The 6,001-nt window shown below is 43.5% G+C and overlaps 1 non-coding gene across 1 annotated transcript; it reads left to right on the top strand.

Moving 5' to 3' along the window:
* Positions 1-400: 400 nt before the first annotated feature.
* On the top strand, positions 401-507 carry LOC118677828. Its single transcript, XR_004974554.1, has one exon. It is a non-coding gene; the product is annotated as a U6 spliceosomal RNA (small nuclear RNA).
* The last annotated feature ends 5,494 nt before the right edge of the window (positions 508-6,001 follow it).

Here is a 6,001-nt window from a genome sequence, read left to right as displayed (position 1 = left end):
GTCACTTCCGAGAGACAGATATAAAAATCAGTGTATAATCTGCTTTGTTCCTTTGTGTCCTCCCCACCCCCTTTTTCTTTTTCTTGTCTTGACAATATGGCCATGTGGACATACAGGCTTTCCTATACTGTTTCCTGGCATGAGACGATGACCATCTCCCTAGCCATTCCCCACAGAAACCAACCTGCAATGGACATATAACTCAAGCAAATGTTTTAAACCTCCAAAACTTTGAAGCTGTTTGTTACCAAGCATAACTTAGGCCTATTTTAACTGATATGCTTACTTTAAATATTATTCCAATTCAATAGTAATGCCCAATGGAAAAAATCAAGGAAGTCTTTTTGAATCTATAAAATTTTACTAAGGACTGATCTTAATTAAGAATTTTCCTTTTTTAGTGCTCGCTTTGGCACCACATATACTGAAATTGGAACAATACAGAGAAAATTAGCATGGCCCCTACACAAGAATGACATGCAAATTTGTGAAGTGTTCCATACTTTTGACAGCATAGATGGACCTAGAGGGTATTATACTAAGTGAAATAAGTCAGACAGAGAAAGACAAATACCATATAATTTCACTTATATGTGAAATCTTAAGAACAAAATAAATAAACAAAAAATAGAAACAGATTCATCAATATAGATTAGAATGATAGTTGCCAGGGGCTGGGGGTGTGGAGTGGAGGATGGGGGGACCTAAGTGAAAAAGGTAAAGGGATTAAGAAATAGAAATTGGTAGTAACAAAATAGTCACCGAGATAAAAAATACAAAATAGGGAATATAGTCAACACTCCTATATAAAAAAGAGGTAATATGCAAATTGACCCTCATGCTTTCGCGTCATCACAAGATGGCTGCCCCATGTCATCACAAGATAGCTGCCCCCATGTCATTACAAGATGGTCACCCGCACATCATCACAAGATGGCTGCCCCCATATTGTCACAAGATGGCTGGCAGTGGAGGGCAGTTGGGGGAGACCAGGCCTGCAGGGGAAGGCAGTTGGGGTCAATCGGGCCAGCAGGGGAGGGCAGTTGGGGGTGATCAGACCAGCAGGGGAGCAGTTAGGCATCAATTGGGCTGGCAGGGAGTGGTTAGGGGGTGATCAGGCTGACAGGCAGAAGTGGTTTGGGGCAATCAGGCAGGCAGGCAGGCGAGCAGTTAGGAGCCAGCGGTCCCGGTTTGTGAGATGGATGTCCACAGGGATTGGGCCTTAACTGGCACTTAGACATCCCCTGAGGGGTCCCAGATTGGAGAGGGTGCAGGCTGGGCTGAGGGACAACCCCCCCCCCACACACACACACACACACACAGTGCATGAATTTCATGTACTGGGCCTCTGGTATTATAATAACCATGTACAGTGCCAGGTGGGTACTTGAGATATTGGTTGGACTATTTTGTAAAGCATTTGATAGTCTAACCACTATGCTGTACACTTGAAACTAATACAAATTAATTTTGAATGTAAACTGTTATTGAAAAATAATAAAAAGAAATATTCTTTTAAAAATAAATTTTTATTAAGACTATTATTTAAACATTCAAAGATTTACAGCTTATTGCTAATAAACTTTTCAATATATATTTCAGTCTATGACACTGAAAACAAACAAGTGGAAGAAACGATTTCATAGCTAGCCATCTGTGTAAAGGGATGTAAGAGGAGGGACAGGAATGCTACATTAATGAGAAATTTCTGATTTCCCTCTCTTAACCATTGCCTCCTAAGGTCACACTTTCAAGACCAATTCTTCCTGTTGAGTCAAGCTACACAATTCTTCTTTTAGAGACTTCAGACAAGTGCTAACCTTTGCAGACTCTCTAAGATAGACAGAGGTTGAGACATAGTCAATTATGCACCTTGATTCTCATCCAGCCTAAAGAGTTGGGTACTTCATGTCACAGATTTCAGAGTCCCTTTGGGCTTTATTAGTCTCAACTGGCAGCCCAGCCAAAAAGATGCCTACAGTGAAGAATTTGAGAATTCATTAATGGACTAAGCAATTTCCAGTTCGGTACATGACTACCACTCAGATCCAGCCACCTCAGGCCAAATCTTATCCACATATGTGCAGGCAAGTTTTCCTATCAAAGTCATGAAGGCTGTCTGAGTACAGTGAAGAGTAGAACTTAGCCCAAATCTGTGTTTTAATTTAATATCTATATTATAATTTTCATCTGAAATTTGCCCTAATGAGTCAGGATGTCGTTTCCAAAGATGAAATTTGAGTAAATGAGAACTGGACACAGAGATGTGCATTTATGTGTTTCAATTCAACATAAGTGAGGATTCATCCAAACCCTACCACGGTGATTATGCTTATCACCAATCAATATTGGGCCATCAGGCCTATTAGAAAGTGTAATTAATTATATTAAAGTTCAGAATGATCATTGTCCTTTCATTTCCAGTTAGATTTATTTTACCCCTGGGTCAGAAATGTGGAGCTAGAATTTGTACCAGAATTAAAGAAATGCAATTTAGTTAGTGGAAGGGAACAAAAACTTTGTAAATTTATTAAATGGAATAAGTACATATAAAACAAAACTGGCAATTTTTTTTTCATCTTTTGGATTCATATGAATATAAAATTGAAGATAATTGTTAGTAAGTTCTGTCCATATTTTTAACTAATTTAATGAGCAGAAATACGCCTTAACAGCCAATGGCTTAGATATATTGGTTTACTCCAACACCACCTAATCAATAACCCTGTGGTATAGGTAAAGACACAAAGAAAAGTAATAAAGGACTAGAACTTTCCTGGGAAGATATGCTTCGGTAATATATCTTAAAAGCTCCATTTTTAGGTTTGAACATATTTTTTAATGCTACCATCTTTTAATCAGTTTATAAATTTTAATTATTACATTTTACATGTATTTAAATATGGATATCAGTTTTAAAATAAATGCTATGGAAACTTACATTAATCTATGATTACACTCATTTAAGCTAAAATAATATCCATATCGATATTGTGATACAAATTCTAAAAACCTCAGGAATAGAATATAGTTGAGGAAAAGATATGGTAAGCAAATCCACAGGAATAACAAACTACCTTTCAGGCACACTATCCCTTTCTCAGTCATTTGAGATATACTATTTTCATACTTTGGGAAAAGAAAAAAGACCAAACCACATTCATCATCTCTTGCCAGGAAATAGCTCTGCAGATTCTCTTTGCTTGTGGCTGCATCAGTTCGGCAACAGCTGGGTGTGTGGGTGGCACACATCAGGTCTGCTGGTTTCCAAAGAGAACCCAGGGCTCCCTGAAGTGTTACAATGCCTCTTGGCTCTGTGGGGGGTCCGTGGCTCCTGTCTGTGCATTGGGATGGGGCTGCACGTGGACCAGGGGAAGCACCTGAGAACACATGCTTGGCATCTGTGGAGACCACCAGTACGTAAACCATTTATGTGACAAGACTAATTCTGAAGGGAAGGGGAGTAGGCATTTCCCCGCTTCATTTCCAACAGCTGCAACCCTCCACACAGCTGCTACTCTGGGCTTGGGATAGAGGAAAAACACAAGAGAAGTGGGACACTGCGGTGGTTTGGCTGCTTAGAAGTGGGCAGCGTGTAAGGAAAGCCACCAAAGGAAGAACACAAGTTCGCGCTCCACATGCCCTGTACTGTTCGGTGTAGGCTGCTAAGCTGCTATGCTCCCCCACCCAATACCACTAAAGCTGACTTACTGTTCACACAAAACCCTCTACAATGCAAGACACTCTCCAGGGCAACTGTCCCTCCTGTGGTGCCTTTGCAATTCAGCCTTGCAGAGTCTGTGCTCCCCCCAACTGCATCTAAAACACATGGCCCCTTGGTTGGCATGACAGAGAGAGAGAGCGCGAGCAGGAGGGTCCCACACCAGTCATTGGGGGTTATAAGTAATACATGACACCCCTGCTCAGATGTCATCGGCCCCCTCTAGTCCCCTCTACTCAATGCCTGACTTCAAAGGACATAGGATCACAGTCCCTATCTAGAAGTGGATATTGCTGAATATTAGAACCATGTGCCCTTTTCTCTGAAGCTCTACAGTCAAGTTCTAGTTATATGTAGCCTCAGTTTTCCAAAAGGATGCACCTACCCACTCTGTGTTGTCCAGTTGTCTCAGTTCTTGCCTCTGGATTCAAGCCTCCCCTCCAAAAACAGAGAGACAGGGGAGGGCAATACATGGAGTGTGTCTACCCTGTGGATTCTGAAATCTGAGAGCTGGTTCCCTAAGTCTGTAAAGGCTAAAGGGACGAAAATGCATCACAGACTAACAGTTTTAAGCAGCTCTGTCCCCTCTCTGCCTGAATAGCAAGTCATGTTTGGAAATGGGTATTGACTTATGTCTCTCTGAGCTTTGCCTTCCTGCCTTTTACTTTATGACAGACTACTCTTATTTGGCTCCTGGATAGTAGAGATTTTAGAAAGAAAAAAAAAAGGAGGAAAAGTGAGGGGAGGAGGGGGGAGAACATATATATTTATCCCCAAGTTACCAGTGAAGAAACTAAAACTCAGGAGGATACACAAAGTGAATTTTAGGCAGAAGCAAAAATAAGTCTTACTCAGGGGCAGTTTCCACTTATTTCAGTGGAAATGAAAACCCAAAGACAAGACCATGTTTTAACACATGCCTGGTTTCATGAATGTCAGATGTCACTTGCCTTTTGTCCCAATGGTTATTTTCATTTTTGACAACAAGTAGATTAGCTTTGTCTAAGTAATTGCTTTAAAACCCACTGCTGCCAACCCACTGAAACTACGGTAAATGAAAGAACACAAACTGTGCTTGCCCTTATTTTAAGAGGCCGGGTGCACGACATTTGTGCACTCACAGGGGACCGGGGGGGGGGGGGGGGCGGTGCAGGGGTCCCTCAGCCCAGCCTGCGCCCTTTAGCAGTCTGGGAGCCCTCAAGGGATGTCTGACTGACTATCCTTAGCGCCGCTGTGGACACGGGAGAGGCTCCTGCCACCACAGCCGACAGCCCGGCTTGTGGCTGAGCAGAGCTCCCCCTGTGGGAGCGCAGCACTGACCGCCAGGGGGCAGCTCCTGCATTGAGCGTCTGCCTTCTGGTGGTCAGTGTGCGTCATAGCAACCAGTTGTTCCACCATTCCTTTGATTTGCGTATTACCTTTTTATTATAGAGGATCCTAGGCACAGCATTTTCATGGATCCTTCAAGGCTTCTCTTCCAGCCCTCAATGCCAACTCACCCTCTATGGGCACCCCACTTGTCCTGCCCCACCTCCCCATGAATGGGGCTCCAGTTCAAACCAGCTCACTCCCAGTGGTTTGTCTGTATCCTGAGACTCTCCTTGGAGGTTACAGGTAAGCATGGGAGAAAGGGTGGAAGAACTGCCTGAGGTCTGTGGGTTCATGGGCACAACGCTGAACGCTCCCTTCAGCCTAGATATTAAAAGCCAGGCTTTAGAACAGAAAATCAAAGGCTCAAAATTGCCAGGCTGCTTAGAAGAAAAATGTAAACGCCAGCAGCCCAGGCTGCCAGCAGGGCTGCTGAAAGGTACGGGGACTTGCAGAGTGAGGCAGCAGCATCATGATCTCCTGGAGACAGGGCCAAGGCAGACCAAGAACTCTGAGAGAGGAAGGGAGGGAGCAGGAATGTGTCTCCCAACTGCTTGTTTGAGAATAAGCAGTTATTTTCCCCAAAGCCATCTGTGAGACTCTCCACTTGTGCCTGTGAAAGAAAAGGGCAAGGCAGAGAAAGAGACGTGAATTACTGGAAAAAGCAGGTATCTCTTTGGGAGTTGCGAGGGCCGCAAAAAGACTGTCTACCAGTTTGTTAGTCTTGGCAGCTGCATATCTGTGAATCTGGCCTCAGCCAGGGTTTGTAAGGCCATGCTTCTGGAAAACGTGGCAAGGGTTCAACCTGAAATGTGGACTGAGGATGGCTCTGGTGTGACCCAAGTCAGAGGAAACTGTGAGTTCCCAGCCTAGATCCCCCAACACATGGAGTCACTCACTTGACATCGTGAC

Source organism: Myotis myotis, unplaced genomic scaffold (genome assembly GCF_014108235.1).
Source record: "Myotis myotis isolate mMyoMyo1 unplaced genomic scaffold, mMyoMyo1.p scaffold_m19_p_2, whole genome shotgun sequence".
Lineage (NCBI taxonomy): Eukaryota > Metazoa > Chordata > Mammalia > Chiroptera > Vespertilionidae > Myotis > Myotis myotis.
The sequence above is the reverse complement of the archived record's forward strand: the minus strand, read 5'-3'. Positions and strand labels throughout refer to the sequence as shown.